This window comes from Orcinus orca, chromosome 14, assembly GCF_937001465.1.
Source record: "Orcinus orca chromosome 14, mOrcOrc1.1, whole genome shotgun sequence".
Lineage (NCBI taxonomy): Eukaryota > Metazoa > Chordata > Mammalia > Artiodactyla > Delphinidae > Orcinus > Orcinus orca.
Window position 1 is genome coordinate 20,841,613 of NC_064572.1, and position 14,185 is coordinate 20,855,797.

Consider the following 14,185-nt stretch of genomic DNA (forward strand, 5'->3'; position numbering starts at 1 on the left):
ATTTACTTGAGAGAGTGTAGAAAACCTTAATAGAATCATAACCATGTAAGATATTGAAAAATCTACATGTAAAAATGGCATCAGATGTGGAAGGTTTTACAGGCTAGTTCTACCAAAATTTCGAGGAGTAGATAATTCCCTTTTATATAAATTATTATAAAGCATAGAGTTGGAAAGCTTTCAACTCCTCCTCTGAAGTTAGTATAATCCTGAGAAAGTTTTGAATCTACTCTGTAAATTGATAATTATAAGCAAAAATGGAAAACAATAATACAATTCATAGGCAACCTCAGTTATGAAAATAGATGCAATAATCTTAAATAAAATATTAGGAAGTGAAATATAGCAAAGGATCAGATGTTCAAATAGTGTTTATTCCAGATATGGAAGGATGGTTTAACACTGGGTTATCTATTAATATAATTCAGTACATTATCAGATTAGGGGAAGAAAAAACCAAGTGATCATCTCAATAAATATGGTCAAGCATTTGATAAACATCCATTTCTCATTTTAAAAAAACTCTAGTTAGTCAGTAATATAGAATTATACTCTTAACTCATAGAATATACCAAAAATTAAAATCTCACTAAAATATCTTAATGAAAACATTAAAATACCCACAAGGAACAAGACAAGCCTGATTACTTTTACCCAACATTGGATTTTTAGTTCCTAGCCAATGTGATAAAACAAAAAAGAAGTCAAAAGTAGAAGAAAAAGAAAGGTATTGAAAAACAAGATACAAAGCTGCCATTGTTTGCAGGTGGTATGATAAGAAACCAACATGAAGAAAATATTGCCCTGTATTTTAGTATTAACCTGTTAGAAAAGGATTACATTGGTAATAATGAAAATCATAAAATGTTTAGGAATGAATCTAACAAAATGTGCAAGAATGATGCAAAGAAAATTAAGCAGTTTTAGTAAAAAGAAAAAAATTTAAATCATTAATAAATGGAGAGCAAATTTGTTCCCAGTTGAGGAGACTCAATTTTATGAAGATGTCATGTCACTCTAATTGGTAAACTCAGTATAATCACAATCAAAATGCCATGATTTTTGTAGCATTTTACCAAGTAGTTCTTTAAAACAAATTTTTTTATTGCAGAACGTTTCAATCATATACAAAGTAGAAGGAATAATATTAACTCTCATATATCCATTATCTAGCTTCAACAGTTATGAACTTATGTCCATAATTGTTAAGTATTGTAATGTATGACTCTAAAATGTATTGAATTGAAGTAACTCTATAAGATCATCAAATACACAGTCAGTGTTCAAAAGCCCCTGATTATAACTGGTTTGTGTCTGTGTTTTGGTTTATTTACATACTTGTTTGTTTGTATGTTTTAGTAGCATCCAAATAAGATACGTACATTGCAATTAGATTAAGTTATTTTTAATTTATAGGTTCATTATTTGTATTTTTTTTCTATTTCCTTGCACTTTATTTGTTGAAGACGCCAAATCTTCTATGCTATAGAATTTCCCACAGTCTTGTTTGCTAATTGCATTTCTGTGGTATCCTAAAGATGTCCCTGTATCTTCCATATTTCCAGTACATGGGTAGTTAATGTTGGAAGACTGACTAGATTTCAGTTCAAATGTTTAGCAAGAATGATTTGTAGGTGGTTTTGTACAATTTTATTAAGAGGTAATGTCTGGTTTTCTCTCTTTTTCTCTCTCTCTCTTTTTATATTTTGTCATTCATTTTTCATTCATGAGCTGGATATTTCTATAAGCAGAAACTTACACTCTTCAATTATTTGATTAAAGTGAGATACATGTTATATAGAAAAGACAGGATAAGTTCTTGATTCTCCTCCTTTCTCTAATAGTTTTCAAAATAATAAGTTGGGTTTTCAGTATCCTCCAAAAGTGATTGTGGTAGACTGAATAATGTTCCTTCTAAGAGGAGAAGGGAGAAGGGAGAGTCAGAGTCAGTTAAAAGGAGAGAGATTTGAAGATGGAGGAAGAGGCAAGGAGCCAAGGAATTCAGATGCCCTCTAGGAGCTGGATAAGACAAGGAAACAGATTCTCTACAGATTCTTCAGTACAGCCTCTAGAATGAATGCATCCCTGTCAACACATTAAGTTGAGGACTTCTGACTCCCAGAACTATAAAATAAATATGTACTGATTTAAGCCACTGTTTGTGGTAATTTGCTATAGCAGGAATAGGAAACTAAAATAGATTTTATTGTGTTTTGTTTTGTTGTGTTTTGATTCATTTTAATCACTATTCTTAATGCTCAAGTTGACTCATTTTGACCAGTGATCCCATTGATTTATTTGCCAATTCCTGTCAGAATATCACCCTGCTTTAATTACTATACTATTATAGAATTTCTTGGTATCTGCTATGGCAATGCCTTCTTACTGATCTCCTTCTTCAATGTTTGGCTGATTATATAGTTCATGCTAAAATGCTGTAAAAGAAATGAAGAATATCTTTGATGGGCTTATTAGTAGACTGGAAACAGCTGAGGAAAGAATCTCTGAGCTAGAGGATATTATCAAAAGAATACTCAAACCAAAAACCAAAGAGAACAAACACTGAAAAAGAAAAAAAACAGAACAGACTATCCAAGGTCTGTGGGACAACTACAAAAGGTATAATATACATACAGTGGGAATACCAGAGTAGAAGGAGAGAAAGGATCAGAGGAAATATTTGAAATGATAATGAATTAAAAATTTCCCAAATTAATTTTCTTACATCCTGGGAGCCCAGAGAACACCAAAGATGATAAATGCAAAAAAAAAAAATTACAACTAGGCATATCATTTTTTAATTATATAAAATCAAAGATAAAGAAAAATCCTGAAAGAAGTTAGGAGGGCAAAACAAACTCAACGCAAAGAGGAAACAATATAAGAATTATTCCAACTTCTTCTGTAAAACCATACAAGCAAGAAATGTGTGGAGGGAAATGTTAAGTGTTGAGAGAAAAAAAACTACCAACCTAGAATTCCGTACCCTGTGAAATTTTCCTTCAAAGGTGAAAGAGAAATAAAGACTTTCTCAAACAAACAAAACTTGAGGGAATTTATTGCCAGTAGACCTCCCTTGCAAGAAATGTTAAAAGAAGTTGTTTAGAGAGAGGTAAAATAATACAGGTCAGAAACTTGGGTGTGCATAAAGTAAGGAAGTGCATCAAAGAGGGAATAAGTGAAGGTAAAATAAAAACTTTTATTTTTCTTATTATTAATTTATCTAACAGAAGTTAGTTTAAATAATAATAGCAATAATGTATTTGATTATATATATATATATATGCTTATCGACAAGTGACATAAATTTCATCACTGATACAAGGGACAACAGGGAGAAAATAGGTTTATTTTGTTATTATAAGGTCCTCACACTACCCATGAAACAGTATAGTGTTATTTGAAATTGGACTTGGATTAGCTATAAATGGATATTGCTCTAGAGAAGGCACTGAAAGAGTAACTATATATGTGATATGGTAAGAAATGGAAAGAAAAATTACAACCAGAAAGGCAGGAAAAGAGTGGAAGACAAAAATAGGAACAAAGAACAAAGGCAACAAATGGAAAACAGAAACAAATATGGTACATATTAATCCAACTCTATCAATAATCACTTTTAATGTCAGTGGTCTAAATGATCAATAAAAGAGATTGTCTTAAAAACCATATGATCATCTCAATAGATGCAGAAAAAACCTTTTGACAAAATTCAACACGCATTTATGATGTTGAATATAATTTTATGTTATAAAAACTCTCCAGAAAGTGGGCATAGAGGGAACCTACCTCAACATAATAAAGGCCATATACGACAAACCCACAACAAACATCATTCTGAATGGTGAAAAATTGAAAGCATTTCCTCTAGGATCGGGAACAAGACAAGGATGTCCACTCTCGCCACTATTATTCAACATAGTTTTGGAAGTCCTAGCCACAGCAATCAGAGAAGAAAAAGAAATAAAAGTAGCACAAATTGGAAAAGAAGAAGTAAAACTGTCACTGTTTGCAGATGACATGATACTATACATAGAGAATCCTAAAGATGCCACCAGAAAACTACTAGAGCTCATCAATGAATTCAGTAAAGTTTCAGGATACAAAATTAACACACAGAAATCTGTTGCATTTCTATACACTAACAACAAAATATCAGAAAGAGAAATTAAAGAAAGAATCCCATTTACCATCACATCAAAAAGAATAAAATACCTAGGAATAAACCTGTGTAAGGAGACAAAAGACCTGTACTCTGAAAACTATAAGACGTTGATGAAAGAAATCGAAGATAACACAAACAGATGGAAAGATATACCATGTTCTTGGACTGGAAGAATCAATATTGTCCAGATGACTATACTACCCAAGGCAATCTACAGATTCAGTCCAATCCCTATCAAGTTACCTATGGCATTTTTCACAGAACTAGAACAAAAAATACTAAAATTTATATAGAAACACAAATGATCACAAGTAGCCAAAGCAATCCTGAGAAAGAAAAATGGAGGTGGAGGAATCAGACTCCCTGACTTCAGACTATACTACAAAGCTACAGACATCAAAACAGTATGGTACTGGCACAAAGACAGAAATATAGATCAATGGAACAGGATAGAAAGTGCAGAAATAAACTCATGTACCTATGGTCAATTAGTCTATGACAAAGGAGGCAAGATTATCCAATGGAGGAAAGACAGTCTCTTCAATAAATGGTGCTGGGAAAACTGAACAGCTACATGTAAAAACGGAAATTAGAACATTCTTTAACACCGTACACAAAAATAAACTCAAAATGGATTAAAGATCGAAATGTAAGCCCAGATAGTATAAAACTCTTAGAGGAAAACATAGGCAGAACATCTTTGACATAAATCACAGCAATATCTTTTTCAATCCATCTCCTAGAGTAATGGAAATGAAAAGAAAAATAAACAAATGGGACCTAATTAAGCTCAAAAGGTTTTGCACAGCAAAGGAAACCATAAACAAAACGAAAAGACAACCTGCAGAATGGGAGAAAATATTTGCAAACAACGCAACCGACAAGGAATTAGTCTCCAAAATTTACCAACAGCTCATGTGGCTCAATATCAGAAAAACCAACAATGCAATCAAAAAATGGGCAGAAGACCTAAAAAGACATTTCTCCAAAGAAGACATACAGATGGCCAAGAGGCAAATGAAAAGATGCTCAACATTGCTATTATTAGAGAAATGCAAATCTAAACTACAGTGAGATATCATCCCACACCAGTGAGAATGGTCATCATCAAAAATCTACAAACAGTAAGTGCTGGATAGGGTGTGGAGAAAAGGGAATCCGTATACACTATTGGTGGGAATGTAAATTGGTATAGCCACCAAGGAGAACAGTATGGAGGTTCCTTAAGAAACTAAAAAATAGAGCTACCATATGATCCAGCAATCCCACTCCTGGGCATATATCCAGAGAAAAACATGGTTCAAAAGGATAGATGCACCTCAGTGTTCATTGCGGCACTGTTTACTATAGCCAAGACATGGAAGCATCCTACGTGTCCATTGACAGGTGAATGGATAAAGATGTGGTACACATATACAGTGGCCTAATACTTAGCCATTAAAAAGAATGAAATAATGCCATTTGCAGCAACATGGATGGACCTGGAGATTATCATGCTAAGAGAAGTAAGTCAGAAAGAGAAAGACAAATAACATATGATATCACATGTGGAATCTAAAATATGACACAAATGAACTTATCTACAGAACAGAAACACACAGACATAAAGAATAGACTTGTGGTTGGTTGCCAAGGGGGAATGGGATGTGGGAGGGAAGGATTGGGAGTTTGGGATTAGCAGATCCAAACTATTGGGTTGGCCAAAAAGTTCACTCAGGTTTTTCTTTAAAAGGTTACAGAAGAACCCAAACGAACTTTTTGGCCAACCCAATATTATAGAGAAAATGGATAAATGACAGGTTCCTACTGTATATCACAGGGAACTATATTCAATATCCTGTGATAAACCATAATGGAAAAGAATATGACAAAGAATGTATATATATTTATAACTAAATCACTTCACTGTACAGTAGAAATTAGCACATTGTAAATCATCTATACTTCAGTAAAATGAATTTAAAATTTTTTATGTGGTTTAAAATACACAGAGAATTAAAATAAACAATGATAATACCTTATAAATTGAAAGGAAGGTAAGGTAAATGGGTTAATGTATTTTGTTTCTGTCATTTTTTTGAGAAAAGTAAAAGTACTGGTTTATAAACATTTAATAAGTTAAGGATGTATATTGTAATCTCTAGGGTAAGCATTGCATAAATAATAAATGCTAAGCTAGTAGAGGAGGAAAATGGAATAATAAAATCCATTGGTTTAAAGTGCTAAATTTAAAACTTCTCATGTAAAAACATGAGAAAATATGGAGGAAATTTTTTTTAATTTTGAGATTAAATTTAGTCGTATGATTGGCTGCCTAAATTTTTCTAACGGCTTAATAAAGATACTATGAAGAAAAATGTTTTTAAAAAGGAACTTGGAGGGACTTCCCTGGTGGTCCAGTGGTTAACAATCTGCTTCCCAACGCAGGGGACTCAGGTTCGATCCCTGGTCGGGGAACTAAGGTCCCACATGCTGTGGGGAAACTAAGCCCACGCACCACAACTAGAGAGAAGCCCACGTGCCTCAATGAAGAGCCCGCGCGTTGCAATGAAAGATCCCACATGCCTCAGGTAAGACCCAACACAGCCAAATAAATAAATATTAAAAAAAAAATTAAAAGGATCTTGGGGGACACCCTGGTGGTGCAGTGGTTAAGAATCCACCTTCCAATGCTGGGGACACGGGTTCAAGCCCTGGTCTGGGAAGATCCCACGTGCCGCGGACCAACTAAGCCTGTGGGCCACAACTACTGAGCCTGTGCTCTAGAGCCCATGAGCCACAACTACTGAGCCTGCGTGCCACAACTACTGAAGCCTGTGAGCCTAGAGCCCGTACTTCGCAACAAGGGAAGGACCCGCAATGAGAAGCCGATGCACCACAGCGAAGAGTATCCCATACTCACTGCAACTAGAGAAAGCCCGCACACAGCAACAAAGACCCAGTGCAGCCATAAATAAATAAATAAATTCACTTTTAAAAAGCAGAACTTGGAGAAGATTTTTGCAAACTAATGTATAAAGGTCAAAATTATTTTACATACAAATAGTTCTTAGAGAATAAGTAAGAGACAAACAAGACAACAGAAACATGGCAAAGAATTTGAACAGACCGTAAATATTACAGATGAACAGAAATAAAGATAATTAACCTTACTATTTATCAAGGAACTACAGAAAAGAAAAGCTATTTTTCAACTATAATATTGGCTCATAACAAAAAGATTGATTAACTGCCAGTATTAATGAAGATGCGAGAAAACACAACTCTATGGTGAGAGGTTGATGAGAAGTTAAATTTATAAAGCCATTTTGGAGAGCAGATTAGCAAAATCAAATGGGAATATCCTTTGTCTCCCCAAATCTACTTATATGAATCATCTGTTTGGACATACTCATATAAAGCTTTTTATTCATGGATATTCATCAAAGCATGGTTTATAACAGCTAATAATTTCAGAAAGTGAATAAGAAGGGGAATGGTTAAATAAAATGAAGTATAATCACACCATAGAAAACTATCCAGTCTTTAGAAGGAATCCAATAGATCCTGATGTATGGTTATCTTAAGATCTCAAACATATGTTTAGTGAAAAAAGTATAGAAGTAGAACAATATGAATAGTGTTTCCATTTATTTTTAAATGCAGATAAACATGAAAATAAATAGACATGCCTATGCATTTAAATGATAGGAAAAGGGCTTCCCTGGTGGCACAGTGGTTGAGAATCTGCCTGCCAATTCAGGGGACACGGGTTTGAGCCCTGGTCTGGGAAGATCCCACATGCCGCAGAGCACCTAAGCTCGTGTGCCACAACTACTGAGCCTGCACTATAGAGCCCGCTAGCCACAACTACTGAGCCCACATGCTGCAACTACTGAAGCCTGCATGTCTAGACCCTGTGCTCCACAACAAGAGAAGCCACCACAATGAGAAGCCCACACACCGCACCGAATAGTAGCCCCTGCTAACCACAACTAGAGAAAGCCCATGTGCAGCAACAAAAGACCCAATGCAGCCAAAAATAAATAAATTAAATAAATAATTTTTTAAAAAAAAGTAAATGATAGTAAAGACTCAAAGGGCTAGAAGGATTTGAATTAATCTTTAACATGACATACCTTTGGGCAAGTGACTGAAAAAGTAGGAGTTGGATAGGACATGAAGATGGACATTTTATTCTGTATTATTTCAGATTTATGTTAATCTTCTACAGTGTGGATGTCTTCATCCACATTGCATTACTTGTACAATAATAAGATTGTTCCCTAGTTAATTCCTGAGAAGTCGTGAGGCACATTTTGTAAATTAAGTGCAGGCATATAAACATGCTTCCATACTAATATATTGACAGATAGAGAGTTATCATCTGGGTGTTTACAAAATTAAAGACTGAATAGAAAAAAAGTAGGTGAACTCTCGATCCATAAAATTACTTCACGAATGTGTTGCTGCCATATTTTAATTTTAAGTATAAACTTGGTTTAGCTGAAAAGTCATTTATAGATTAAAAATCTGGTATTGTGCTATAACATCCCAAATTTTCCCTAAGAAAATAAAATTGATATCATGAATTATGTATAAATAGCACATTTAAAAAATATTTATTCAGTTTAATTTCACCGAAGTGACAACACATCAAATCTTGGATCCCTTGTACTTTCAAAGGTTATATTATATATAGGTATTTAAACAGACACACGCACACATATACATATTTGTGTTTGAATATAAAAAACTTCATAAGAGTAAGCCTGCTTTAATAGTTTTCCTAATTTAAAAATGTAATAGATGTAATTTTGTCTCTAACTGTTTAGGCCAAAATACTTAATGTTTTAGACTTTTACCTTATAACATGGACATTTTCATACAATCTCCCTTTGCACAACTCCAGGGGGCACCATTCACATCGTGGTCTGTGTGATTAATGGAGTTGTGCATTACACAGCTGGCACAGCCATTGGTGGAGTCCCTGTTTTCAGAAGTGGTACTGTAGCAGAATCTGATTATTATAGATATGGCATACTTAGAAAGATATTTAAAGAGAATGATAAATATACCTAAGTGGTTACCTTGCCTAGAGTCATATTTTGGCAGCCTTTCATAACCCAAAATAATACCACTTAACCTCAGCAAATATAGAAAATTCAAACGTCTCTAAAAATCAGTGAATGTCAATTGTATATAATTTTATGTTCTGAGCACTTATTCCTAAAGCAAAAACAAAATAAAGAAAACACTTTTTTCTTCATTATTTCAAAACCCACAGAGTTTATGGGTGTTAATGATACTGTACTTTAAAAATGTTAGCTTTTGGGGGGAAAGATAACCAGATAGAAATATAAATGTTATTTTCTTTCTTTAAACTATAAAGTTATGGTGTCCTGAATAAACAAAATATGAGGCTTATGTAAACACTCACCCTCTGAAGGAAAAAAAAAAGCAAAAACAACATTTGCGTGTCTGATCGTATTTTGGAACGGAGTAAGTCAACTGAAGCATAGCTATAAAGATATTTTTCTCTTTAGTTTACCCTTGAGATGTACCTATCAAAATAATCTAAACTTATCCAGATGATGTTTTTAATCTTGAGAAAGGCTTTTTTTGTTGTTGTTGGATGATCCTATTAGCAAACTGCTAGAAGGGAAAATCATACAGGACGTAATTTGTAGTTTGACCTGCTCACATTGGGTGTTGCTAAAGAAAATCAATCAGAAATTGTTGTGTTAAAATAACTCTATCTGCTCTGCCTGGCATGTGTGCCTGACTTTAGAATCTATCATTTAAAGCAAATGGTTGTTGCATGAGTATACAATTTATCAGACTTCTAGTCCTCTTTCTCCAAAGCACAGAAAAATAATCATCCCTCCCTAAATATAAATCTTTTAAGAGAAATTCAAGGAATCTGTCTCTAGTAAAATAATTGATAAATGGCAGGAGCATAATTTAAAGATGGTTTCCATCACAGATCACATGGCACCTAAACTCTTAAACCTGTCACTCAAGTCTTTCCATCTGTTGGCCCACTAACATTAATCTCAGTTCCTCTGTGACCAGTTCTCTGATTGAGCTAGGTTGGTCTTTTCATACAGGTTTTCTACTTACTTTTGCCTTGAAGTAAGCTTTTCCTGCTGCCTAAAATGCTCTTCAACATTTTTTCTGCCAACCCAAATCTATTATTCCTTCATAGCTGTTTGAGGGACACGTCTTTTAAAGAATGAAGAGAAAAGAAGGAAGGGAGGGGAACACCATAGACAAAAATCAAACACACTCTAAAAATGAAATTTACAGCATGAGTGGAGGAAAGGCATAAGAGTGTTAATATTGTATGTAATGATTTCTTACAAAGCAATGAGAAAAAGGTAACCATACTAATGGAAAAAATAACAAAGCATATTTAGAAGAGAAAAAATATATATAGCCAATAAACTTATACAGATTTCACCCTTTGTAGAACTCAAAGAAATGCAAATTAAACAAAAATTATCGGATTCTCAAAAATTAAAATGATAACACCTTGTCTTAAGAGTGTGGTAAACTGGCACTCACATATGCTGATGGTAGGAGTGTAAATTTGTAAACTTTCCAGAGAGCACTTTGGCAAGGTATATCAAATTTTAAAATATGTTTACATTTTGAGCCAACAGTTATACTTCTTTGAGTTTATTCCAAGAAGATAACCAGACGATGGACAGCACTATCAGTGCAGGGTTTTTTTTATGATAGAAAAAAAAAACCCCTCAAACTGTGAAATACCTAAAGGTCTATTAGAAGGAAGTGTTCAAAATTTGTGGTGTCTCTATATATTATAACTGTGTAATCATTAAAAGTACTCATACAGTATTATACTCATGATGGAAAGTTATTCACACTATGTTAAGGAAGTGAAAAAAACAGGATACTAAATGTGTCTATTGTGATTGCAATTTATAATTTTATATCCATATCTATGTAGGTATATATAGACAACAGATCCTGAAGGACATACATCAAATTGTTAGCAGTAGTCATCTGATGTTGATAGTGTACCAGATAATCTTTGTTTGCCCTTTACACTTGTCTATATGTCCTGAATTTATTGTTTACAATCAGCATGTATTATAACACGCAGCTGTTGTCTAACGGTAAAGACTTAAATTAGCAAAGTTTTATTCCATTTCCCTTTATTTTCCTTATTCAGCATTATTTCTTTTTTCTTGCTTATTTAACTTTAAAAGATTGCATAACATTATGAAAATGTCTGTTCTGTTTGGAAGAGATGCATTTCATGTTTATGTAATTAGGCAGTGTTCTTTTTCCCTAAAGCAAAAGGTTCTACTGCAAATGAAGATTTAATTGTTACATAGGATGAGCATCTTATTATTCGTGAGTTATATAAATCACCAAAATGTCCAAGGTCATCACAATAAGACCTAGAAAACAAAGACTCTAGCTATAGGGATTTACTCTATAATTTAAGATACTTACCTAGCCAATAGATGGCAAGAAGTGAGGAGATGAATGGAGTCTAAGAAAAATCAATATGTCTCTATTCTGTGATTACATACTTAGCAGAACCCATTAAAAATCCAAGCTTCTGGTTTAAAGAAAAAGTCATCTTTTCAATCTTCTCTAAGATGTGCAGACATGTCTAAAATAGACTATATAAGGTTCAGTAATACACATTTGAAAAGGGACATATTCAAATCAAAATGCGTTCAGCGGAAAATAACCTGGATTTTCTAGGACCAGAGGTCTCTGAAGAAGAAAACACTCAGAGAAGATATAATAGCTGTCTTCAAATCTAGCAGTCTGACAGGATAAAAAAAAAAAAAAAGATGTGTCTTGTCTGCGTAACTTCCAGATGCAGACAAAAGACCATTGGCTGGCTCTTCTGGGGGAAGGTCTTGTGTAGGTATATGCAGTCACTTTCTCAATAATGAATGCCATACCCAGAAATGGAAGGGATAAGGTGTGGGAGCACAGGGCCCATGTCTTCCTCACTATTTTTTTTTTTTTTTTTTTTTTTTTGCGGTACGCGGGTCTCTCCCGTTGCAGAGCACAGGCTCCGGACGCGCAGGCTCAGCGGCCATGGCTCACGGGCCCAGCCGCTCTGCAGCATGTGGGATCTTCCCAGACCGGGGCACGAACCCGTGTCCCCTGCATCGGCAGGCGGACTCCCAACCATTGTGCCACCAGGGAAGCCCTTCCTCACTTTTATACTACCAACTTTAGCGCAGGTCCTGGCAAACAAAAGGCGCTTAATAAATATTATTGAATGAATTGAGAGGTAATAAATTATATCTTCATTAAATATATTCTAAATTTAACTATATGATTTTTGAAAGATATTTTGTAAAGTTGTTTAAAGTATTAAATGTGAGATTGAGCCAGATCATCTATGGGTATGTGACCATCTATCCTAGATTTTTCTAGGACAATTCGAATTTAAACTATTTTGTCCTATTCTTCCCTTAAGTATACTTCTAAATATTCTTCTTGATGGTAAAGTCCCAAATTTATGATAAGCCTGTCTTATTCTGGGTAGCATATCTAATAGAATGACAAAATAGATTCCATTCTACAGACTGAAAATCATGTTGCACTGCTACAGTTGGTGTGGATAGAAAACTGCAGTTGTTTATAACTAGGAAGTCATTTACTATAAATATAGAGCTAGCCCTATCTTGGTGAATGCAGACTTAACTGTTAATAAATGTATGTAATCAAATGTAAGTCAACCAAGACTGTAAGATGATATATTTTTATTGATTATTTTCTTAAAAAGAAGATTTTGGTCACAGTTCTATAATATTGGGCCACATGGCAACATTTTCTGAGTGTTCAAGTTTGATTACAAGGCCAGCCTTAAGGCTTGATGAGTGTTTGACAGATGGCTGAGAATATGCAAGTAAGTATGCATTGTGCAGAAAAGCATGCAAGTGAAGAGTCAATCAAGAGAGAATAAACATGCTTAGAAAGAGGCCACCTTATTGGTATTCTGACTACAGAATCAAGCAACTTTCTATGCAAATTATGCAGCTGCATCAGCACCACTGACACTATAGGAGTGAAGAGGGAAAAAAACCCGAAGTTTTCTGTGGCAAACTGGCTCTGTGCTTGATCAAGGAAATAATATAAGGGTAGATGAGGTAGAGTGGGCTTTTTGTTTTCTGTGATTTTTTAGTTGCTTATTTCTTCTCTTTGCTTGAAGCACTAATGACCACAGCAAACATGGCAAGTTTAAGTGATGAATATGGAGTTTCATACCTCCCAGAGCTTGGCTTTTGGACTAATAAGAATTATTTTGGGGCAGCAACCTACTTTCCTTTACTTCAGGATTTGCATGCCCAGTACACACAGGATCATATAAATGTGCCAGTGCTTGTGGGCAGATACACACACACACACACACACACACACACACACACACACACACACACTCTTAAAAGGAGGAAGAACCAACAGTAGACTCTCCATTATTCAGAGAATGTTTTTCTGCCCTATTCAATACACAGTAGCTTAAATAATTAGGCTTTCAGCTAAAGAGATCAAGTATTTTAAATGGGAAAAAAATGACACATGCAGCTAGCAAGTGAATACAGATAATTGTGCTCCACTTAAACAATGGAAATCTGACTTAAATTATCTTTTCCTTAACAAAAAGCAAAAAATATATTAAATAAATATCACATATTAATATTTATAATCTGGAACAACTCCCGTTTCTTCTGTGAAGCCATCCCTGACTTCCATAGGCCATGCTGAATTCTCCCTCCTGTAAACCACTGTTGGGATTTGACACTGAGGCGTTGTGCCTTGAAATGTTAGTATACATGTCATCTGACTATAGCTGGGTTGCCTTGAGGCCTGCCCGTGCCTTTTGACACACACTCATACCCACGCATACATACACATAAACTCGCAGTTGATTCCTAGGAGCTTGAGGGAAATGGTGACTCTATATCTTTAGCTTTCTTTAAAAGGTCAGCTCCGACATTATCCGTAAGGCGTCACAAAGAGATCAGTATATTCCTGTATCCC

At 34.5% G+C, this 14,185-nt stretch overlaps 1 protein-coding gene across 10 annotated transcripts in view; it reads left to right on the plus strand.

Moving 5' to 3' along the window:
• The window catches only part of CABCOCO1 (ciliary associated calcium binding coiled-coil 1), a 136,014-nt gene that overhangs the window by 49,169 nt on the left and 72,660 nt on the right, over positions 1 to 14,185 (plus strand). For 2 of the 10 annotated variants that reach the window (XR_007471395.1, XR_007471394.1), the window contains exon 6: positions 6,593 to 6,735. The exons of the other annotated variants lie outside the window; for them this stretch is intronic. The gene's annotated coding sequence lies outside the window, so the exon portion shown is untranslated. The remainder of the gene's footprint in view (positions 1 to 6,592; positions 6,736 to 14,185) is intronic. 10 annotated transcript variants of the gene reach the window in all.